The 25188-nt window shown below is 49.5% G+C and overlaps 2 long non-coding RNA genes across 2 annotated transcripts; both read right to left on the bottom strand.

Annotated features, from left to right (window-relative positions):
* Window positions 1-715: 715 nt before the first annotated feature.
* Window positions 716-4271, bottom strand: LOC147964454 (uncharacterized). Its single transcript, XR_015609336.1, has 3 exons — window positions 2159-4271; window positions 1153-1331; window positions 716-1067 (listed from the first exon to the last, which is right to left on the bottom strand). It is a non-coding gene; the product is annotated as an uncharacterized LOC147964454 (long non-coding RNA).
* A 174-nt stretch (window positions 4272-4445) lies between these two features.
* On the bottom strand, window positions 4446-15840 carry LOC147964453 (uncharacterized). Its single transcript, XR_015607578.1, has 3 exons — window positions 15434-15840; window positions 11666-14415; window positions 4446-8948 (listed from the first exon to the last, which is right to left on the bottom strand). It is a non-coding gene; the product is annotated as an uncharacterized LOC147964453 (long non-coding RNA).
* Window positions 15841-25188: the final 9348 nt, after the last annotated feature.

Below are 25188 nucleotides of genomic sequence, written 5' to 3'. Positions count from 1 at the left end.
TTAGATGCACAGTTCGGGACCCCCTACCCGAGATCCGCCGGTTTTTACACCGACAGTGGGTGATAGGGGGGTCCTTCCCAGACGACCCAGAAACCGTCGGAGATAGGGCCCCCTATAGTACTCCTACTTGTTTTTGCTCGCATTGCCATCGCAATCGGTATTCTGTGGTGCTACGTTTATGATGCATGGCCCATCATAAACGGTTCACTATTATAGAACGTGTATGATGCGCGGCCCATCACAAACGGTTCACCGTTAAGAAGATTAGCTAATCGTCGTACGAGTGTCGGACAGGATTATGAAACGTCGGACCGTCGTAACATCGTCATACACGACAACTATCGCACACGCTATTCTGTGGTGCAACGTTTACGATGCATACTTCATCAAAAACTGTTCATGGTTGCGAATCGTGTACGATAAGGCAACTAACACAAATGTTTAGTTTGCTCGCACCATTTGTGTGTTATTGTCTGACATCGCACATGCTTTGCAAACGGCAACTGTGTGCATGCTTGCACACGTTTCCTCTCTGTGAACCATGTCGGATAATGGTGCATATCGCAAACTTTTGTGTTTTACCAACCGTGTGTGCCGTAACAACCTGGAGAGCGTAATTTCACCGTAATTTAATTGCTGCTTTTCCAAATTGTACCGGATTTGGATTTGAATTTGAATGTATGCTACAGCTTTATTCATATCCATCAGGTTCAAACAACCAATGCATTATTCGATTTATAGGTACATATGTTCAAGAATTACATAAGAACCAAATAAAGAATGATGAACCACAGTTGTATACTTGTACTATTAAAGACGGTAAAGAAAGAGGCGAAATATATTCTGGTTGTTGAACAAGGTGAAGCGGAATGCCCATATTGTGCCCTCCTCCATGTAGAAGGCATGCACGACTCTAGTCAAACCCCTTGTGATGGCCGCCCATCCTTCACGGTCTTCAAGGAAACATCTAGAGAATCATCGTGTTCTGGTAGAAATATTTTAACCTTTGCATGCCCACCAATCATGTAGTTTGAGAGGTAATCTTGAGTAAACTGCTTTGGCAACCACTGCAAAGGAATAAGATTTCAGACATTGTCATTTAACACAACTCATTATGGGCAGTAAAAAGAAGGCTGCAGAGTTCTTACTTACCATCCTGCAGTTCGCTGTTGTCTTGGATAAAGTGTAAACAAATAGTTTAATTGCCATCTTTGGACCCATTTTACTAACAATCTTTATCAGCTTCCTCACTTGATGCTAGTTCATCGATATCTCATTGCCCCATACACAGAAAGGGTCAAAACACGGATCTTTACCAATGACATATGTACCTGAAAGCACCAAGTTAATATTAGAAGCTAAACAACAGTGGCACAATGATGTAGTACAACACTCTTTTATAATATGTCTATATACATCCGTATGTGGTAGTCCATTTGAAATTTCTAAAAAGAACAAATATTTAGGAACGGAGGGAGTATCTTATAACATCCAATATACTCACATATTAGATGAATTAACATATTATATTATGGGCCGGAAGGAGTTTAGTTCGTTCTTAAAAATTATCTGCTATTGTATCCACGGGTTACAGTTGAGCTAGTTCGGGCTCAAATAGCCCTAAAGTATATCTAAACATGAGGGCTAGTTTGAGCTAGTTGCATCTATAACCCACCCAAAAAACTAGTATCCAACCCAAGAGGTGCTAATTGGAGCTAGTTCTCCTAGTGCATTTATTGTCAATCTAACCCTGCCATCCAAACAACTCTTTGGATGGAGTTAGTTCAGGATTAGTAATGAGCTAGAAACTAACTCTAACCTCTAGCTAAGTTGAGTATCCAAACAGGGCTGTGTTGTTGCTGTTGCTGCTTCTGCTCTTCTACGTATATCTAGACATCATTAGAACATTAATGTAACACTCTTCCTTGTTGCTATGTAGCCTAGGATTGCGTATTTAGACATTAAGTACATTGCATGTTGCTATGTAGCCTCAGATATATTACATATGGCCCTAGTTAACCTAAGGAAAAATGGGTTGCAGATATATTCAGTTAAAATTCCGATTCACCGATTAGTCCCTTATCAGCCCCGACCTATATGGTACCAGCTACGGATATCCTGAACAGTGAGAAGATATAAGCCATGGGATGAAACTAACCTCAATGGAAAACATCAGTCGTTCCCAAAATTGTCCTGTGTAGGTACATCAAGAAGCATGTTGAGCACAATAGGCTAAACATCAACCAAAATTACACATGGCAGACAAAATAATCTCCAAAAGATAGCTTCAGTGTGCAGGTTTAAGCACGCTAGTAAAGTAAAACAAGTGGAAAGGTGTGCTAACTTCAACATGCCTAACATTTAACAACAAGCAAACATGGTCATTCAAACTGGTACTATGCCGGTCCAAGTACACTGGTTATGGTTAAATAAAAATGGACAGGCGTGTTAACTACAAGATGCAACAACCAAATGTAGTCATTCATAGTGGTATTGTTGAAACTGGTACTGATGAAATTGAACTGCACAGTTCATACTTGCACATATAAAATATCACATTGTGAATAACTGGAATAAACAAGGCATACTACGAACAACCAAAGATAGCATTTGAAAAACTGAACATATGCTAACTACAAGCAACCGAACAATAAAAAAAAACTTTAAAAGAGGCATATGCTAGCTATAACAGGCTTAATAACAAGAAAATATATGCATTCCTATCGGTATGTTTAAAACTGGATTGATGAAATGTACTGCATAGTAAATAATTGCACATATAGAGCATCACATTGTGAACAACTGAAATAAACAAATCATGGGTTTCCTCACTTGTCACAGATGGGCTCATTCTCGTGGGAAGAGCATGAACCCTAGATGCGCTCCATGTTGTCGCAGATGGGCTCTTTCCCCTTGGAAGAGCATGGCTGTAGGGTGCCCTACCTGATGTCGCAGACGGACGCTTTCCCCTTGGAAGAGCAGATGGGATATTTCCCCTTGGAAGAGCCAAAGAGGGTGCCCTCCTCGTGGTCGCCGTCGATGAAGTATGACCTGGAAGCTGTGGATCCCAAGCCAGCATCACAGAACATGTCCTTCAAAAGTGACAAAAGGGGCTCGATGGCGATGTAGAATGGAAAATTGTTGACAGCAAGCCAGAGGTGATCAGCAGCAGGGCCATGGATGAGATCGACGACGGTTGAACCCGAGAGGTTAGGGGTGTGCCACTTAACCTGTGACACAGCCCGCCTCAGGGCGTCGCTGTTGATGACCTCGATGTTGTACCCGGCGGCGAGACATGCCCGCATACTCTAGCCCGTTGCTTGAGTGCCTACCGCCGGTAATGGTCGTTAGCTTCCTCGGCGACGTCGGTCGAAGAGACTGCTATACACCTCTTTTGGGCCAGTCGCTCCTCGAGCTCCACAAGAAGCGTAGCCGGGGTTAGGTTGCAATGCTCTGGAGTGGAGGATGGGGATGGGGATCTGTGGGAAATGGTGCGTTTGGCAAGCGGCATGGGCATGGAGATCGGTGGGTAAGTTGCACGGGCAAACCGGCAGATGTTGACAATGGAAGCCTTGCGGCGGCGGTGGGGACTTTGCTAGGGTTTCTAGTGAGGGAGTGTGTGTGTGTGTGTGTGCGCGCACGCCCGAGGAGGTTTTGGTGTGTGTGTGTGTATGTGTGTGGAGGGGGGGTGTTTGAGGAAATGACGTGGGTACTGAAAATTTTACTACGCGGGAGTGAAATGCCGGGCTATTGAAATTTTTGATGATAGTGCATCGCACACGGTCCGGAGATAACAACCGTGTGTTATGAAAAAGAAAAACCCTCGTGGCGCGCAGATATTTCGATGCAGGCGGGATTGGGAACAAGAAACATCGCACACGGTCCGGAGATAACAACCATGTGTTATGAAACAGAAAAACCCTCGAAGCGGGTAGATATTTTTGAGAGGGGGAGCCTCGTGGAGCCCAATGTACTGTGCAGATGTGTGCGTGACAGGTGCACCGGCATGGCACACGGTTAGTTTGAGTGAACCGTGTCTGTTGCGTCATCCGACTTGTCTAATGTTCATAAATTTGGCAAAAAAATGACACGGGAGAGGGTCAGAACACGAACACACTTGCATGTGGACCAAATTTATGTATCAAAAGGGTTCTTTGATTTTCAAATACCAAATGCAACTTCGATGTGGCACCTCTCTCGCAAAGCGCCTAGTATTGCTTGCTCCCACCCTCTCGTGTCGGCACGAAGGGAATCCTAAGCTATGAATGCATGCCCCCTCCCCCTCAACCGAGGTTCACCTAGCAAAGTGCGAAGTAGCTAGCAGCCCCCCTCCCTCGTGTCGGCACGAAGGGAATCCTAAGCTATATATGAATGCATGCCCCCTCCCCCTCAATCGAGGTTCACCTAGCAAAGTGCGAAGTAGCTAGTAGCCCCCCTCCTCCCTCGTGTCGGCACGAAGGGAATCCTAAGCTATATATGAATGCATGCCCCCCAACCGAGGTTCACCGTAGCAAAGTGCGAAGTAGCTAGCAGCCCCCCTCCCTCGTGTTGGCACGAAGGGAATCCTAAGCTATGAATGCATGCCCCCCAACCGAAGTTCACCTAGCAAAGTGTGAAGTAGAGCTAGTAGCCCCCCTCCCTCGCGTCGGCACGAAGGGATTCCTAAGCTATGAATACATGCCCCCCAACCGAGGTTCACCTAGCAAAGTGCGAAGTAGCTAGCAGCCCCTCCCTCATGTCAGCACGAAGGGAATCCTAGCTAAGCTATGAATGCATGCCCTCACCCCAACCGAGGTTCACCCTAGCAAAGTGCGAAGTAGCTAGCAACCACCCCTCCCTCGTGTCGGCACGGAGGGAATCCTAAGCTATGAATGCACATGCCCCCCAACTGAGGTTCACCTAGCAAAGTGCGAAGTAGCTAGCAGCCCCCCTCATGTCGACACGAAGGGAATCCTAAGCTATGAGCATGCCCCCTCCCCCCAACCGAGGTTCACCTAGCAAAGTGCGAAGTAGCTAGCAGCCCCCACCCCCTCGTGTCGCCATGAAGGGAATCCTAATTAAGCTATGAATGCATCCCCCCAACCGAGGTTCACCTAGCAAAGTGTGATGTAGCACCCCCCCACACACACACTTTCGTTCGGCGGGCCAGAGAGGCATATATCTCACCAAGATGGATCGTAAAATGGACCAAGAGTAATCCACCTTGGTCGTACAACCTCTCTCTTGTTGTTGGTCAAAGTGATGGCCATCCATGTGACCCTGGAGATGGGCTAGCTCGCCAATAATCACGCAAGTAGCTAGTCCCCGAAGACAACCACTGCATGCATGTGGCCCAAACATATGTATGGAGAGGTGTGTTTTTGAGTAACAATGAACAACTTTGATGTGGCACCGTGATTTCGAACTAGAAATCCCCACACTGAGTGAGGGTTAGGTTGACGATGCATATGTATGTTACACCACACTTCAAGCCAACGACGGGGATTCATATATGCATGCATGCATGCATAGTATATGCGCTCAAACTGAATTAGGTCTGAATCTCACGATGACCTATATTATGATAACACTAACCAAATGAAGAATCCACCATGGTAACCTATCTTGTTGTTGGTCAAGGTGATCATGGATGTCCACGCGGGCCCACGAATATATAGGCTTGTCACCGATAACCACGTGAGGGAGTGTGTATCGTTCGAAGGCAACCACTACATGCATATGTATGGAGCGGATGCATGCATGCATGTTTGAATACATAACATTGATCTGGCGCGTGTGTCAAAAATCATACACTAGCTCCCCACATAGAGCGAGATCGGTTCATGATGGTGTCGTTGTACTAGCCACTTTGACTCGATGGGAGGGATTCATGCATGCACATGCATATGTGTGTACTCAAAGTGTATCATGCATGTCATCCCAGAGCAAAAATAATAATCCCCTCCTAAGTCAAATTAACCTCTCTTGTTGTCAGGCAAAAAGAAGTGATGGACCAAGTGGGCCCACAGATGGAAAGCATCGATATCGCTGATAACCGCTTAAGTGGGTGCGAGAGGACAACCACCACCGCTTTGCATGTGGGCCAAACATATATATATGTTTAATACCCTAAATGCACAACTTTGATGTGCCACATGCCTCAAAAACCGTAAACCATGCACCCACACAGAGCGAGGTTTATATCAAGTGTACTACATATGATGGTCCCCTTCCCCCCCTCTTCACCACATACTATATGCTCCTGCCGTAATATATGTACAACCCAAAAGAATCCTCATCGATGGTGAAATTAATTAACCTCTCCCGATGTAGGTCAAAGTGATGCATGCATCGACGATGGCCTCGTGGGCCCACAGATGGAAGCGTCACACGTGAGTGTCCTAGATAGGATATATGCATGTGGCCCAAAAAGGTGTTGTGTGATGTTGGAATAACCAATTTCACAATTTTGATGTGGCACGTGCCTCAGTAACCAAAAAGTCCCGGCACTAAGTGAGGTGTACTTGTTCACGGACGCATACGTATAGTATATATGCTAGCCCCCTCCCACCTCTTCGACGCGTACTATTGTACCACCATAACACAAACAAAAAAGATTATACCTTGCTGATCAAATTAACCTCACTGCCGGCTGTTCGTCAAAGTGATGGATGATGACCTCGCGGGCCCACAGAAAGCGTCACATGCGAGTATCGAGTGTCGTGTAGGACAACCATCGACTGCATGTGGCCAAAACATTTATGTATGAAAGGGTTGTGTAATGTTTTAAGTAACGATTCCATGACTCTGATGTGGCACTAGCCTGCCTAACAAAACGGCCAATGTCGAGTAAATGACCACAGGTAGCCTCATCATCCTACCATAGTGTTTCAAGACACCGGGGCCGGCTGCGCCCCTCAAGCCTCGAAGACAACGAGCTGCCTCCTCAATGCCGGCTAGTCCAAACGACCGGCTGCTGGAGAGCGGCGGCCCTCCAGAAGACGGCCCTACGGTGGGCCGGCTCCTAGCAAGCGGCCAGCGGACGCCCTCAAAGTTTGCACCACGTTATGACGACGAGACAGGGCGTGGCTACAGCGACGCCCGCCCCCCGAATCCAGGGTTGAGCGAGGCTACAATGCGACGTACTGGGCGAACATTCCTCGCCCGGCGTTGCACTGTTGCCACGCCACCTGTGACATCACCCATGGCAGAGAAGGCCATGCTCCCACTACATGCTGTCGGTACGACCCAGACGACGGGCCCTACCTGTTGGTGAGAAGCCAGAAGGCGGCGGGATCCGCCAGCAGGCAGGTGGAATGCCGGCTCCCAGCAGCCGGCCTTCCCCCCTTTTCTCAGAGTTTGTGCACCATTAATGAGAAGGGATGGGAAATGGCTACAATGAGCGCCCGCCAGGCGGCGGGTACTGTAGCCACGCTCCCCTGAGAAAGCTTACGTCATCAGCGACCTCGCTACAGTAATGAGCAACCGGCATGACCCGTAGACGACGGGCGCAGCCTGTCGGCGAAGTACAAGATAGCCAGCGAGGCCCACCAGGCGGCGGGCCCCAACAGTCAGCGAAGAAGCCGGCGTCGATAAGACACTGATAGCCGGGTCCTACACCCAGCCGGATTACCATTGTACCCCTGGGGGCTATGCCTATATAAACCCCCCAGGGCACCCATGCAAAGGGTTTAGCCACACAAAAATTTAGCACACACACACATAGAGGGAGTAAGCTAGGGGCTAGCCGTGCTCTTCTTTCCCTCTAGAGAAACAGCTCAAGGAGCAAGCGTGTAGCCACCATTGTTGCTTGAGTGATTATGCGGAGACCCCGCAGAGCAGGAGTAGGGGTGTTATCTCCAAGGAGAGCCCCGAACCTGGGTAAGATTCACCGGCGGGCATGTTTGCGCATTATCCCGTTTCCTAGCACCGGCGACGTATTATTAGCCCCCTCCATGATAAGCCATCTGTTGGCATATGTCGCGCGACACCCCCGACATTTGGCGCCCATCGTGCGGCTAGGTGCACCGTCGTCCGGAGATCTGTTCTGGACGGGAACCCTGTTCCTCCCTCGCGAGCGCAGCCAGCCCGACTCGCCCGATGGCATTTGCGCCGACGTGCTGCACGGCGCGGAAGTCGCCTGCGCGGCGGCTAGCCTCGCCAATCTTGTTGGTGAGCTTCGCCACTCCACCGAACCCCTGCCTGACGCGGGAGCAGCCAGCTCCGAGAGCTGCTTCGTCGACCTTCTCGGCAAGCTTCACATCGCCAATGAGCCTGCCACTGATCTGGAGTCAGTTGGCTCCACCGATCCGATTCTTGTCGACACCGACACGGTTTCCTCCGATTCCTTCCCCGCCAACGTGGTGGTCATCGACGACCCTCTTCCTCGTGCAGAGAGCGGCGGCAGCACCATCACATAGGTGCTTGTCATCAGCCACAATGGGGCTTCCAGAGGAGCCGGCCAGGACCCATTGCAGGCGGCAATGCGGGACCTGTCCACACCCATTGCGGTGGATGCGGGTGCTGAGACGCTGGAAGCCTGCCGCGTCTCACTCGTGGAGAACGCCAAGAAGCTGGCTGTGACGCCCTCGATTCAATTATACACTAATCATACACGCAAATGTGTACGATCCAGATCAAGGACTCACGGGAACATATCACAACACAACTCTAGACACAAATTAAAATAATACAAGCTTTATATTACAAGCCATGGGCCTCGAGGGCTCGAATACATAAGCTCGAAAACACAAGAGTCAGCGGAAGCAACAATATCTGAGAACAGACATAAGTTAGACAAGTTTGCCTTAAGAAGGCTAGCACAAAAGCATCTACGATCGAAAAGGCAAGGCCTCCTGCCTGGGAGCCTCCTAACTACTCCTAGTCGTTAGCGGTCTCCACGTAGTAGTAGGCACCCTCGGGGTAGCAGTAGTATTTAGTGGTGTCGTCTGGCTCCTGGGATCCGTCATCTGGTCGCAATAATCGGGTATGGGGGAAAAAGAGATAGCAAAGCAACCGTGAGTACTCATCCAAAGTACTCGCAAGACTTATATCAGATCTAAACTAAGTATGCATCTATATCAAACGAATGGGTTGTATCTGTGGACTAAACTGTAGAATGCCAGAATAGAGAGAAGGCCTAGTCCTATCGAAGACTAGCATCTTCTGGAAACCACCATCTTGCAGCAATAGGAGGGAGTAGAGTAGCATAAAGTAAAGTAGTAGAAGTGTTGTCAACCTCGGCCAGAGATCCTTTCTCGACTCCCTGCGAGAAAGCAATCCCAGAGCCATACTATCCAAGTGTCAACACATTCCAGTTCTCACCACCATCCAGTTCTCATCAGAAGTATCCAGTTCTAGTTGTATCGATCGGGATACAACTCTAAGTGTCCGTTACCATAGGACAGGCTATCGATAGATGTTTTCTTCCCTGCAGGGGTGCACCAACTTACCCACCACGCTCGATTAACTCCGGCCGGACACACTTTCCTGGGTCATGCCCAGCCTCGGCCAAACAATACGCCGCAATCCGACCTAGGCTTAATAGAGAGGTCAAGCACGCCGTACTAATCCTATGCCCCCAGGGATCTTGGGCCATCGCCCCGGGAACTCCTGCATGTTGCGTGGGCGGCCGATGAGCTGACCTAGCTACCTCCTTAAAAAGGCAGGAGCTTACCAGTCCAACCCGGCGGGCGCCGCTCAGTCGCCGACGTCTAATAAGCTTCGGCTGATGCATACGACGCAGAACGCCCATACTATGCCCACGTGATGGTTAGCACTATTAGGCTAGAGGCCCCTCGGATCAAATATCCAAATCGTAGTGGATTAGGAGCACGCGGTAACGAGCAGAGACTCACGATCGATGTGACCTCGTCGCCCCGCCTCGAGTACTTGCGGCAAGGGCTAAGAATGCCCGGCCACGCCTCGTAGTATCTCGCGGGCACCTTCCAGGTCAACCCGACTCCACATCACTCGCTATTAAGCTCACGCGGGTACCCCTCAGGGCCGACCCGTCTTTAGTAACATGGCTCAGTGCAAAGTCATAGTAACCATAGTAACTGTGTGTCTAACACGAAGGGAAAAAACTCGAGGAATCACCCCCGGTGAATTCCACTCGATGTAATCATCAAGGTGAACGTAAGAGGATCCACCCTCGAGGTTCGCACTTGAGGGGTTGCACGGCAGAGCCGTATTAGAAGTGGTTAAGGAGGAAATCACCCTCGATGACCACGACCGAATAGCTACTCTACAGAGGTCTCATCAGGAGTGATGTAAGAGGTTCCACCCTCGGCACTCGATGGTTACTCTACAGAGTCGTACAACTAAGGGGGGGTGATGTGCGGTGTCGGGGCCTGGACGTCGATCACGTTGATCGAGTCATCGAACATAAAGCGGGGCAACTAGGACAAGGTGGGGGTCACTGATGAATCACTATCCAACCTATACTAAGCGGTTTAGGATAAGCAGGTAAGGTATGAAAGTAGGTAACAAAAACAGGCTATGCATCAGAGTAGGATCATACATAAAGTAGTAGCAGTTCTAATGCAAGCATGAGAGGGAAAGAAATGGGCGATATCGGAATGCTCAAGGGGGGTTTGCTTGCCTGGTTGCTCCGGCAAGGAGGGGTCGTCGTCGACGTAGTCGATCACAGGGGCAACATCGGTCTCGGGGTCTACCGGAGAGAAGAGGGGGAAGAAACCATAAATACAGAGCAAACAATGCATCACAAGGCATAACATTACGATAGGCAGAGCTAGGGTTGTCCTAACGTAGTACTACACGTTGCAGACGGAGGGGATAAACATCCGAGGATGAATTCCCGGTGATAGACAAATTCCGGATAAAGGAAAAGACGGGGAAAGTTCCATGTTCAGCATGCTAGGGGCATGTAACAGGTAAAAGGACCGCCTATTCGGATTTGTCTCGCCGTTCTGAGCAACTTTCATATATAAAACTTTTTCATCTGAGTTACGGATTATTTTCTATGAATTTTCTAAGTTAAAAAAATATTTTAGATTTTCGAAAGTACTTTTAATTCAAGATGACCATGTCAAATTGACTAGTCAAAAGGAGAGGTGCGACCCACATGTCACATGCTTAGATATTTTCAATCTAATTTAACTTTTTATCTAACAGTAGGGTCCACATGTCATATACACTACACCTAACCACTAATTAGCCTAACTACTACAATTAGCTAGTGCTAACCTAAACAGGGCCGGTCTCATCGAGACCCAAACGGCCATACACACACACGCACAGTGGCCTGGTGGCCATGGACAAGAGCGGCAGCAGCAATTCTGCAATGGAAGCGGCAGTAGCTAGCTGCACTACGCGGCGGCAGCGGCTAGTAGTAGAGCAGCGCAAGGAGCAGGAGTGAGCGGGGGCGAGGACAGGGCAGTACACAAGAGCAGCAGCAGTACAAAGAGCAGCAGAGCAACGACAAGGCCGCGGGCGGCTACGGCGCAGGAGGCTGCAGCGCGGCCGGGCGAGCCAGCACGCGGCCAGCGAGGCGTGGGCACGCCGGGACAGGCCCTGGGCGCGGCGGACGCATGGCAGGAGCGGGCGACCACGCGCGAGGAGCGGGGATCCGGCCATGGCGGACGACGAGCTTCGGTCGGAGGGTGTCTACGGCTAGAGGACGCCCGCAAGAAGGGAATCAAGGGGGAAGTGAAGGGGAGCTCACAGGGATCACGTAGAGGAGTTCAACTTGCTCGGGAAGGCGCTCGTGGTCGCGAATCGATGAAGATTGCGGTGGCTATCATGGTTGCTCGAGGTTGAAGACGACGAGGATCTGGCGCAGCAGTGCCTCCCAGCTCGAGATGGCTGCCATGGTCGATGCAGAGCAGGCCGACGGAGTGGATGGCACGGTGGCGCGGCCAGAGGAGGACGATGGCCGTGGCAGTGAGGAAGGCGCGGCGACTGTGGCGTTCGGCCCTTCCTCCAGATTGACAGAGGGGGGAGAGGTGAATCTGGGAGGGAGGGCGCCGAGGAGGAGTGAGGCGAGTGGGAAGAAAATATCTGGGGGGAGGGGCGCCTCGATGGAGGCCTTATCCTCCCGCGGCATGGCCGGCGAGGTGGTTCGACGGGGACGCCCCCACGGTCGTGAACAGAAGAAGACGACCGGGGGTGTTAGGTGGGCTGACTTGGGTGAGGCCCAGTGGGGGCACGTGCTCTTTTTTTAGTTTTCTTTCTATTATTCTGTTTCCTTTTAACAGCCTCCATTTGCAGTTAAATAAGCCACCAAATGACTTTGCAAAAATGCGGACCTGGACAAAACAAATACTTGGAAATATTTAACACTGCCAGAAAAAGTCTGACACCTAATAAATTTAGTTTAAAATTTTATAATTTATAAAAGGCATTTAATTATTATTTTTAGCCACTGATAAATATACTTTGGAGCAATTAAGGACTTTACAAAAATGTTGGCTCACCACCATAATTAATTATGGAATATTGCTACACTTTGAACATTTTATTTTGCATGTTTGAGAAGTTTGAATTTTTGACTTAGAATTTGAGTTTGAAATTGACTTTGGTTTGGAACAAAGTGAGAATTAGCAATAATAATAACTACTATTATGATGACATGGCATCATTAGGCAGGAGATCACTGTAGCATGACACTGGGGGTGTTACACTGGCTACCATGAGACGCCTCTCCGAGGCCTTCCAACGCAAGGTTGACTGTGCTGTTGGCGGCACGCTGACTGCTGCTGGGCCTAGCCGTGCAGGCACGGTCTGGCAGCAAGGCGGCGCCGTTGCCAGCATGTTTGGAGTAGACCGCCCGGTCTATGCCACGCCTACTGAGAACATACGTGCTACCCAGGCGGCAGCAGACGAGCTGGACCACCTGGAGGGCGACGAGCGTCGCTACATGACGGAGCGTGTTCAGCAGCTTGTCGACGCGGCTGCCGCGCAGCAAGAAGCCGACTGTCACGCCGAGGAGCCTAAACAGTGGGTTGAGAATCCGCCCCTTCACCAAGAGCATGGCGCGACCTCCTGGTCACCGACAGACGGAGCCCGCGACAAACGAGACAAGGAGCCGGCTGCCAGCTGCAGCCGAACTCGCATCACCACCGAGCGCGACCAAGACGGCCTCCCACAAGCAGTTGAACGACGAGGCGACGATCCACCGCCCTCGCCTCCTCGAAGGGATAGGCGCGCTTCCCCGCCGCCTGTTGATCATTCGACTCGGCGACCGGCTGGGCCGCCGAGAAGGAGTCGGAGAGAACAACGCCCGCCACCGGATCGACCGCCTGGCTCGATCCTTGGCGCTAGAAGAAGATGCAATGGTTCCACCTTGCTTTGGCCCCCGCATTCGTGACGAGCCCTTCCCCAAAGGGTTCTCACTCCCAAGAGACACGCCCAAGTACAACGGCTCCATGAAGCCGGGGGATTGGCTGGTGGACTATTCCACGACCGTCAGCATAGCAAACAGCAACAAGCGTGTTGCCATGAAGTACGTCCCGCTCATGCTCCTGGGCACAGCCCGGACGTGGATAAACAGCCTCAAGCCCTACAACATCAACAACTTGGTAGATTTCACCGAAGTATTCATCCGCAACTTCACCAGCACCTACAAGCAGCCTCCCAAGCCTCGCCAGCTCTCGTTGTGCGTTCAAGGCCCTGAAGAATCCACCCGCGACTACCTGCGGCAAGGGCTAAGAATGCCCGTCCACGCCTCGTAGTATCTCGTGGGCACCTTCCAGGTCAACCCGACTCCACATCACTCGCTATTAAGCTCGCGCGGGTACCCCTCAGGGCCGACCCGTCTTTAGTAACATGGCTCAGTGCAAATTCATAGTAACCATTGTAACTGTGTGTCTAACACCAAGGGAAAAAACCCGAGGAATCACCCCCGGTGAATTCCAGTCGATGTAATCATCAAGGTGAACATAAGAGGAGCCACCCTCGAGGTTCACACTTGAGGGGTTGCATGACAGAGCCGTATCAGAAGTGGTTAAGGAGGAAATCACCCTCGATGACCATGCCCGAATAGCTACTCTATAGAGGTCTCATCAGGAGTGATGTAAGAGGTTCCACCCGCGGCACTCGATGGTTACTCTACAGAGTCGTACAACTAAGGGGGGGTGATGTGCGGTGTCGAGGCCTGGACGTCGATCATGTTGATCGAGTCATCGAACATAAAGCGGGGCAACTAGGACAAGGTAGGGGTCACTGATGAATCACTATCCAACCTATACTAAGCAGTTTAGGATAAGCAGGTAAGGTATGAAAGCAGGTAACAAAAACAGGCTATGCATCAGAGTAGGATCATACATAAAACAGTAGTAGTTCTAATGGAAGCATGAGAGGGAAAGAAATGGGCAATATCGGAATGCTCAAGGGTGGTTTGCTTGCCTGGTTGCTCCGGCAAGGATGGGTCATCGTCGACGTAGTCGATCACAGGGGCAACATCGGTCTCGGGGTCTACCGGACAGAAGAGGGGGAAGAAACCGTAAATACAGAGCAAACAATGCATCACAAGGCATAACATGACGATAGGCGGAGCTAGGGTTGTCCTAACGTAGAACTATACGTTGCAGACGGAGGGGATAAACATCCAAGGATGAATTCCCGGCGATAGACATATTCTGGACAAAGGAAAAGAGGGGGGAAGTTCCATGTTCAGCATGCTAGGGGCATGTGACAGGTGAAAGGACCACCTATTCAGATTCGTCTCGCCGTTCTGAGAAACTTTCATATATAAAACTTTTTCATCCGAGTTACGGATTATTTTCTATGAATTTTCTAAGTTTTAAAAAAATATTTTAGATTTTCGAATGTACTTTTAATTTAAGATGACCAAGTCAAATTGACTAGTCAAAAGGAGAGGTGTGACCCACATGTCACATGCTTAGATATTTTAAATCTAATTTAACTTTTTATCTAACAGTAGGGTCCACATGTCATATACACTACACCTAACCACTAATTAGCCTAACTACTACAATTAGCTATTACTAACCTAAACATGGCCGGTCTCATCGAGACCCAACCGGCCATACACACACACACGTACAAGGGCCTGGCGGCCATGGACAAGAGCGGCAACAGAAATTCTTCAATGGAAGCGGCAGTAGCTAGCTGCACTACACGGCGGCAGCGGCTAGTAGTAGAGCAGCGCAAGGAGCAGGAGTGAGCGGGGGCGAGGACAGGGCAGTACGCAAGAGCAGCAGCAGTACAAAGAGCAGCAGAGGAGCGACAGGGCCGCGGGAGGCTGCGGCACGGGAGGCTGCAGCGTGGCCGGGCGAGCCAGCACGCGGCCAGCGAGGCGTGGGCACGCCGGGACAGGCCCTGGACGCAGCGGACGCATGGCAGGAGCGGGCGAGCACGCGCGAGGAGCGGGGATCCGGCCATGGCAGGCGATGAGCTTTGGCTGGAGGGTGTCTACAGCTAGAGGACACCCGCAAGAAGGGAATCAAGGGAGAAGTGAAGGGGAGCTCACAGGGATCACGTAGAGGAGTTCAACTTGCTCGGGGAGGCGCTCGTGGTCACGAGTCGACGAAGATTGCGGCGGCTATCATGGGTGCTCGAGGTTGAAGACGACGAGGATCCGGCGCAGCAGTGCCTCCCAGCTCGAGAGGGCCGCCGTGGTCGATGCAGAGGAGGCCAACGGAGTGGATGGCACGGTGGCGGGGCCATAGGAGGACAATGGCCGTGGCAGCGAGGAATGCGCGGCGACCGTGGCGTTCGGCCCTTCCTCCAGATTGGCAGAGGGGGGAGAGGTGGATCTGGGAGGGAGGGCGCTGAGGAGGAGTGAGGCGAGTGGGAAGAAAATATCTGGGGGGAGGGGCACCTCGGTGGAGGCCTTATCCTCCCGCGGCATGGCCGGCGAGGTGGTTCGACGGGGACGCCCCCACGGTCGTTAACAGAAGAAGACGACCGGGGGTGTTAGGTGGGCCGACTTGGGTTAGGTCCAGTGGGGGCACGTGCTCTTTTTTTAGTTTTCTTTCTATTATTCTTTTTCCTTTTAACAGCCTCCATTTGCAGTTAAATAAGCCACCAAATGACTTTGCAAAAATGTGGACCTGGACAAAACAAATACTAGGAAATATTGTGCACTGCCACAAAAAGTCTGACACCTAAACAATTTAGTTTAAAATTTTATAATTTATAAAAGGCATATAATTATTATTTTTAGCCACTGATAAATATACTTAGGAGCAATTAAGGACTTTACAAAAATGTTGGCTCACCACCATAATTAATTATGGAATATTGCAACACTTTGAACATTTTATTTGCATGTTTGAGAAGTTTGAATTTTTGACTTAGAATTTGAGTTTGAAATTGACTTTGGTTTGGAACAAAGTGAGAATTAGCAATAATAATAATTATTATTATTATGACATGGCATCATTAGGCAGGAGATCACTGTAGCATGACACTGGGGGTGGTACAAATCTCCTCCACTACAAAAAGATCTCGTCCCGAGATTTAAGAGGTGGAGTAAGGGGGGTAGTTCTGGTTACGAAATTCTAACGGGTCTCCTCACTCATGTTTGCTCTTCTAGAAGAAGTTGATCCCTTTTGTTGATGTCTTCAATTTAGTGCATCAGGGCATCATGACACAGTCGTCAACCTTTCTTTAGAAACTCCACCGTACTTACGAATAGGGTATAAAGAAAAAAAACATTAGGACAGATGTTTGAAAGGATTGGCATCCGGTAATTATCTCAAGGAAGGAGATTTTAGAAGCACCAAGAAACAAATCGAGAGTGCTATAAGGAGGTTCAACAAGTTTCAACCAGGTAGGCATCAAACTGATGCCTATAATAGGTGAAGAAGGGGTTCAAAGCAATGAGGCATAATGTTGCCTCTGATACCGGAATGAATCATGGTGAGGAAGTTAGCTCATGATTTACATGCAAAGCCAAGTGCAAAGAATATTTCGGAATCAAGGTTGTACAGGAGAGTCAGGTTTCGATCCTATGGAACTATGGGCTATGGGCCCACTTGTGTGTTCAGAGTAGGAAAAGCGGCTACATCTTGCACCGATATGATAGCAAGGCATGTCATAGGATAGCCTGTCAGTTATGTTGGCACCAACGTTGGTACCAAGGGCGATGGACGAAGAGAACCATTTTCCTGCTCGTTAGAATGAGGCGGACCATTATGCAAAGTTCTCGTCCATCGGTGGTTACCAGAATATCAACAACAATAGTAACAAGGTTTTACTGTAAGAGTTGTACACCAAGATGTTCATTTAAGCAGGAGGATATTACTGCTTAGATCATATAGATCACAAGAAAGGTCTAAACAAAACAATGGAAATGAAAATGTGATTATTAATTTAATCAGAACCATGGAAAGTAAAATGTGTTTAAACACAAATATTAGGAGTATATTATTCCCAAGGACAAGCAAAGGATGACATCCATGAAAAGGTAGTAGATTACCTTTTAGGTAAAGGGGAGAGGAAATTCATGGTGTTACCCATACAACAGTGTTTGGATAGTGATCAAGAAACATTTAGCATTGCGCCTCTAAATGGTTTCAAAGAGGTTCGGAGTACCACAATCATGCTTTGGTATAACATTGACATGGTCATCATGTAAAGGTCGGACCTTGGGAACACAAAGGATCCATCGGAATTTTTAGAACATATCATGCTATTTTATCAGGGAAAAGATGAGGAGGTGGACGATGGGTTCAGTAGCAATCCATCGACATGTCAAAAAGGATGTATTCCCAAAATTAATATGATCAAGCTTGTGTTGGGGGGGGGGGAGACAAGAATGTTGTCGATGCTGACACAAATCATCGAGTCGCAAGGATGGTATTTCTAGCCATGAATTCAATTGAAATCTCTAAAGAAGCCAAAGTGTTGACGGTGATCACAAAAAATTTTGTCGAGAGATTTCATCAAGATGTCACCGAGCAGAAAAGGAAGGATGAAGTGAAAGGCTATGAGAACCACGGATTCGACACAAGCTCAAAGTCAAGCTTGTTGTTCGAGATGAAATGATAAGATAAGGAAGTTCGGCGTAAGCTTAGCTCATCGTTGGAAGTTGCTCCGGGCATAAGGACCAGGTAGCACAGTTAAAAAGTTGACATGATAAAAATATTGTCAATCAGGCTAGGAATGATGTGATGGGGTATAAAGCTTCCCAGTATCAAGTACTAGGTGTAATGCCAGAAGGTAAATCGGAGTAGAGGTTGGACGGGGGAATGATTTGCAGAGGATAAGTAATTGTAACTTACCCAGTAAATGGGATCAAGGAGGAAATATGGTCGGGACCATAACTGCAAGGGATCCAATTTAAGACACCGGAAGAATATTCAAATGATTAAATATCCTTGCAAGAAGCTTTCATGATAAGTCCCACACCATGTCCGTGGGCATGAACACAAGGTTCAGGGTCGACTCCCACTTCTCCAATGCAAATCCTTTCATTTTACTTCTCGCTCTTGATGAAGCTGTAGTTTAGAAATTTTTATCTGACGAAAAGCCAGTAGAGTACAACCCGCATAACTTTCGAGTTCACACAGATTAGGGAAGGCATAGGTTCAGCCCCTCGGGGCATCTTAGGAACATATATCATAAATTTCAAGAATAAATAACACAAGCTCGGTAGTAGAGCATGGTTGAGAAGGCAGAGGATACAATTTACCAAAGCCATTATGTATCTGAGGAAAGGCTCCAAAAGGTTATTGAATATGAAGGACGTTGTCAGATAAGATAAAAAAAGGATCTGGCGGTCCACATAGGATCTGATGTGAGTATCGGTACTCAACCAGAATAAGTAAGAATGCAAAGGCTTAGGATTATAGAAACATATGAATAATTTGATGCTTAAATGCAAAGAAATCATGATTTCAAAAAATAGAAGATCAGAAGCAGACGCTCCGATCAAAAGATAAGTAAGTCGAATATCCCTAGGGATACAATTGACGGCAATTTGATTGGTCGAGATCCAGCTCATGTTTAAAATGACATCTGAGTCGGAAGGATGAATTCTAGGACCTGATAGAGGATTGTGAGCATTCGCAACATATCGAATCAATGGACTCAAAATGATAGTGACAAAGGCTGCCAATAAGATTAGTATACTTATGGGATTAACCATAATGCAAGCAAGCAAGAATTTCAAGGGCAATAAGTTGCTAGGGAATTTCGGAAGATCGAATATTATTTTGAAGACCTTAGTGAAACACATAAACAACTGGGGATGGGCGGATACTCGATAAGTGCGAGAATTATCCGTAGGGGTATTCAGGTGACAACAGCAAGGCAGTAAGCTCAAAGTTTTATCGAAACAACGATGAGTATTTCGGGGTATCTTGTAGTAACAAGACCAACTGGGGATGAATGTAAGAATGACAACTGCATGTAGTTATCCATAAGGGTTGGCGGTGGAAGGGGAACTGCAAATGCGATGAACACAAGTTCTCGGGTTAACAGTGGAGAGTATCTTCAGGGTCTTCACGTGCAGCATATGATCATCAGTAATAAAGGGCTCTCCGAGTGAAAGTGATAATGAGATCCTAATGTTAGATTTAGCAAAATTCATTTAAACCCGAATAGAAGAGAGATCAGAGTCCCAGAGTATAGATCGAGGAGTAAAAGATCCTAATACCACCCAATGGCGACGTGGACCCATGGGCCGCACCTCCATGTTAGTAAAAGTTTTTGCAATGTCTAGACTCGACTTCGGCCAAGGAGTGTGGAAGGGAGATTCCTACAGGCAGTCGGCTCTGATACCAACTTGTGACGCCCTCGATTCAATCGTACACTAATCATACACGCAAATGTGTACGATCAAGATCATGGACTCACGGGAAGATATCACAACACAACTCTAGACACAAATTAAAATAATACAATCTTTATATTACAAGCCATGGGCCTCGAGGGCTCGAATACATAAGCTCGAAAACACATGAGTCAGCGGAAGCAACAATATCTAAGAACAGACATAAGTTAGACAAGTTTGCCTTAAGAAGGCTAGCACAAAAGCATCTACGATCGAAAAGGCAAGGCCTCCTGCCTGGGAGCCTCCTAACTACTCCTGGTCGTCAGCGGTCTCCACGTAGTAGTAGGCACCCTCGGGGTAGCAGTAGTCTTCAGTGGTGTCGTCTGGCTCCTGGGATCCGTCATCTGGTAGCAACAATCGGGTATGGGGGAAAAAGAGGTAGCAAAGCAACCGTGAGTACTCATCCAAAGTACTCGCAAGACTTACATCAGATCTAAACTAAGTATGTATCTGTATCAAATGAATGGGTTGTATCTGTGGACTAAACTACAGAATGCCAGAATAGAGAGAAGGCCTAGTCCTATCGAAGACTAGCATCTTCTGGAAACCACCATCTTGTAGCAATAGGAGGGAGTAGAGTAGCATAAAGTAAAGTAGTAGAAGTGTTATCAACCTCGTCCAGAGATCCTTTCTCGACTCCCTGCGAGAAAGCAATCCCAGAGCCATACTATCCAAGTGTCAACACATTCCAATTCTCACCACCATCCAGTTCTCATCACAAGTATCCAGTTCTAGTTGTATCGATAGGGATACAACTCCAAGTGTCCGTTACCATAGGACAGGCTATCGATAGATGTTTTCTTCCCTGCAGGGGTGCACCAACTTACCCACCACGCTCGATTAACTCCGGCCGGACACACTTTCCTGGGTCATGCCCGGCCTCGGCCAAACAATACGCCGCAATCCGACCTAGGCTTAATAGAGAGGTCAAGCACGCCGGACTAATCCTATGCCCCCAGGGATCTTGGGCCATCGCCCCGGGAACTCCTGCATGTTGCGTGGGCGGCCGGTGAGCCGACCTAGCTACCTCCTTAAAAAGGCAGGAGCTTACCAGTCCAACCCGGCGGGCGCCGCTCAGTCGCCGACGTCTAATAAGCTTCGGCTGATGCATACGACGCAGAACGCCCATACTATGCCCACGTGATGCTTAGCACTATTAGGCTAGAGGCCCCTCGGATCAAATATCCAAATCATAGTGGATTAGGAGCACGCGGTAACGAGCAGAGACTCACGATCGATGTGACCTCGCCGCCCCATCTCGAGTACTTGCGGCAAGGGCTAAGAATGCCCGGCCACGCCTCGTAGTATCTCGCGGGCACCTTCCAGGTCAACCCGACTCCACATCACTCGCTATTAAGCTCACGCGGGTACCCCTCAGGGCCGACCTGTCTTTAGTAACATGGCTCAGTGCAAAGTCATAGTAACCATAGTAACTGTGTGTCTAACACCAAGGGAAAAAAAGAGGAATCACCCCCGGTGAATTCCACTCGATGTAATCATCAAGGTGAACGTAAGAGGATCCACCCTCGAGGTTCGCACTTGAGGGGTTGCACGGCAGAGCCGTATCAGAAGTGGTTAAGGAGGAAATCACCCTCGATGACCACGACCGAATAGCTACTCTACAGAGGTCTCATCAGGAGTGATGTAAGAGGTTCCACCCTCGGCACTCGATGGTTACTCTACAGAGTCGTACAACTAAGGGGGGGGTGATATGCGGTGTCGGGGCCTGGACGTCGATCACGTTGATCGAGTCATCGAACATAAAGCGGGGCAACTAGGACAAGGTGGGGGTCACTGATGAATCACTATCCAACCTATACTAAGCGGTTTAGGATAAGCAGGTAAGTTATGAAAGTAGGTAACAAAAACAGGCTATGCATCAGAGTAGGATCATACATAAAGTAGTAGCAGTTCTAATGCAAGCATGAGAGGGAAAGAAATGGGCGATATCGGAATGCTCAAGGGGGGTTTGCTTGCCTGGTTGCTCCGGCAAAGAGGGGTCGTCGTCGACGTAGTCGATCACAGGGGCAACATCGGTCTCGGGGTCTACCGGAGAGAAGAGGGGGAAGAAACCATAAATACAGAGCAAACAATGCATCACAAGGCATAACATTACGATAGGCAGAGCTAGGGTTGTCCTAACGTAGTACTACACGTTGCAGACGGAGGGGATAAACATCCGAGGATGAATTCCCGGCGAAAGACAAATTCCGGACAAAGGAAAAGCGGGGGGAATTTCCATGTTCAGCATGCTAGGGGCATGTAACAGGTAAAAGGACCGCCTATTCGGATTCGTCTCGCCGTTCTGAGCAACTTTCATATATAAAACTTTTTCATCCGAGTTACGGATTGTTTTCTATGAATTTTCCAAGTTAAAAAAATATTTTAGATTTTCGAAAGTACTTTTAATTCAAGATGACCAAGTCAAATTGACTAGACAAAAGGAGAGGTGTGACCCACATGTCACATGCTTAGATATTTTCAATCTAATTTAACTTTTTATCTAACAGTGGGGTCCACATGTCATATACACTATACCTAACCACTAATTAGCCTAACTATTACAATTAGCTAGTGCTAACCTAAACAGGGCCGGTCTCATCGAGACCCAACCGGCCATACACACACACGTACAGGGGCCTGGTGGCCATGGACAAGAGCGGCAGCAACAATTCTGCAATGGAAGCGGCAGTAGCTAGCTGCACTACGCGGCGACAGCGGCTAGTAGTAGAGCAGCGCAAGGAGCAGGAGTGAGCGGGGGCGAGGACAGGGCAGTACACAAGAGCAGCAGCAGTACAAAGAGCAGCAGAGCAGCGTCAGGGCCGCGGGCGGCTGCGGTGCGGGAGGCTGCAGCGCGGCCGGGCGAGCCAGCACGCGGCCAGCGAGGCATGGGCACGCCGGGACAGGCCCTGGGCGCGGCAGACGCATGGCAGGAGCGGGCGAGCACACGCGAGGAGCGGGGATCCGGCCATGGCGGATGACGAGCTTCGGCCGGAGGGTGTCTACGGCTAGAGGACGCCCGCAAGAAGGGAATCAAGGAGGAAGTGAAGGGGAGCTCACAGGGATCACGTAGAGGAGTTCAACTTGCTCGGGGAGGCGCTCGTGGTCATGAATCGACGAAGATTGCGGCGGCTATCATGGGTGCTCGAGGTTGAAGACGACGAGGATCCGGCGCAGCAGTGCCTCCCAGCTCGAGAAAGCCGCCATGGTCGACACAGAGCAGGCCGACGGAGTGGATGGCACGGTGGCGTGGCCAGAGGAGGATGATGGCCGTGGCAGCGAGGAAGGCGCGGCGACCGTGGCGTTCGGCCCTTTCTCCAGATTGGCAGAGGGGGGAGAGGTGGATCTGGGAGGGAGGGCGCTGAGGAGGAGTGAGGCGAGTTGGAAGAAAATATCTGGGGGGAGGGATGCCTCGGTGGAGGCCTTATCCTCTCGCGGCATGGCCGGCGAGGTGGTTCGACGGGGACGCCCCCACGGTCATGAACAGAAGAAGACGACCGGGGGTGTTAGGTGGGCTGACTTGGGCGAGGCCCAGTGGGGGCACGTGCTATTTTTTTAGTTTTCTTTCTATTATTCTGTTTCCTTTTAACATCTTCCATTTGCAGTTAAATAATCCACCAAATGACTTTGCAAAAATGTGGACCTGGACAAAACAAATACTAGGAAATATTGAGCACTGCCACAAAAAGTCTGATACCTAAACAATTTAGTTTAAAATTTTATAATTTATAAAAGGCATTTAATTATTATTTTTAGCCACTGATAAATATACTTTGGAGCAATTAAGGACTTTACAACACCATAATTAATTATGGAATATTGCAACACTTTGAACATTTTATTTTGCATGTTTGAGAAGTTTGAATTTTTGACTTAGAATTTGAGTTTGAAATAGACTTTGGTTTAGAACAAAGTGAGAATTAGCAATAATAATAACTATTATTATGATGACATGGCATCATTAGGTAGGAGATCACTGTAGCATGACACTGGGGGTGTTACACTGGCTACCATGAGACGCCTCTCCGAGGCCTTCCAACGCGAGGTTGACCGTGCTGTTGGCGGCATGCTGACTGCTGCTGGGCCCAGCCATGCAGGCACGGTCTGGCAGCAAGGCGGCGCCGTTGCCAGCATGTTTGGAGTAGACCGCACGGTCTACGCCACGCCTACTGAGAACATACGTGCTGCCCAGGTGGCAGCAGACGAGCTGGACCACCTGGAGGGCGATGAGCGAAGCTACATGACGGAGCGTGTTCAGTAGCTTGTCGACGCGGCTGCCGCGCAGCAAGAAGCCGACTATCACGCCGAGGAGCCTAAACAGTGGGTTGAGAATCCGCCCCTTCGCCAAGAGCATGACGCGACCTCCTGGACACCGACAGACGGAGCCTGCGACAAATGAGACAAGGAGCCGGCTGCGAGCTGCAGCCGGACTCGCATCACCACCGAGCGCGACCAAGACGGCCGCCCATGAGCAGTTGAACGACGGGCGATGATCCACCGCCCTCGCCTCCTCGAAGGGATAGGCGCGCTTCCCCGCCGCCTGTTGATCATCCGACTCTTGGCGACTGGCTGGGCCGCCGAGAAGGAGTCGGAGAGAACAACGCCCGCCACCGGATCGACCGCCTGGCTTGATCCTTGGCGCTAGAAGAAGAAGATGCAATGGGTCCGCCTTGCTTTGGCCCCCGCATTCGTGACGAGCCCTTCCCCAAAGGGTTCTCACTCCCAAGAGACACGCCCAAGTACAACGGCTCCATGAAGCCGGGGGATTGGCTGGTGGACTATTCCACGACCGTCAACATAGCAAACATCAACAAGCGTGTTGCCGTGAAGTACGTTCCGCTCATGCTCCAGGGCACAGCCCGGACGTGGATAAACAGCCTCAAGCCCTACAACATCAACAGCTGGGTAGATTTCACCGAAGTATTCATCCGCAACTTCACGAGCACCTACAAGCAGCTTCCCAAGCCTCGCCAGCTCTCGCTGTGCGTTCAAGGCCCTGAAGAATCCGCCCGCGACTACCTAACGCGATGGGCCGAACTGCGCAACTCCTGCAAAGGAGTGCACGAGGTCCAAGTAATTGAGTACTTCACCGCCGGGTGCCGAGAGGGCACCTTGCTCCAGCACCGGCTTCTCTGCGACGATCCGGCCACGCTCGACAAACTGCTGATCATAGCAGACAAGTATGCCACTAATGACTCCTCCATAAAGTCAGAGCTCCGACTGGACGCTTCTGGGAAGGTGCTCCCTCTGGCTCCTCGCACACCGGCTGGAGACGGCAGTCGGCGCCAGCAGCCAAACGACAACAAGCACAAAGCCCTGCAACCGGCTTCCACCAGCCAACAAGTGGCAACAGTCGAAGACCAACAACCTGAAGGGAAACCACTCCCCAAGCACCAGAAGGGTGGCAAGCCTGCTTGGTTGCCGACCTTCTCCTACGAGCAGAC

Source organism: Triticum urartu, chromosome 6A, assembly GCF_056163025.1.
Source record: "Triticum urartu cultivar PI428250 chromosome 6A, HENAU_Tu73, whole genome shotgun sequence".
Lineage (NCBI taxonomy): Eukaryota > Viridiplantae > Streptophyta > Magnoliopsida > Poales > Poaceae > Triticum > Triticum urartu.
The sequence above is the reverse complement of the archived record's forward strand: the minus strand, read 5'-3'. Positions and strand labels throughout refer to the sequence as shown.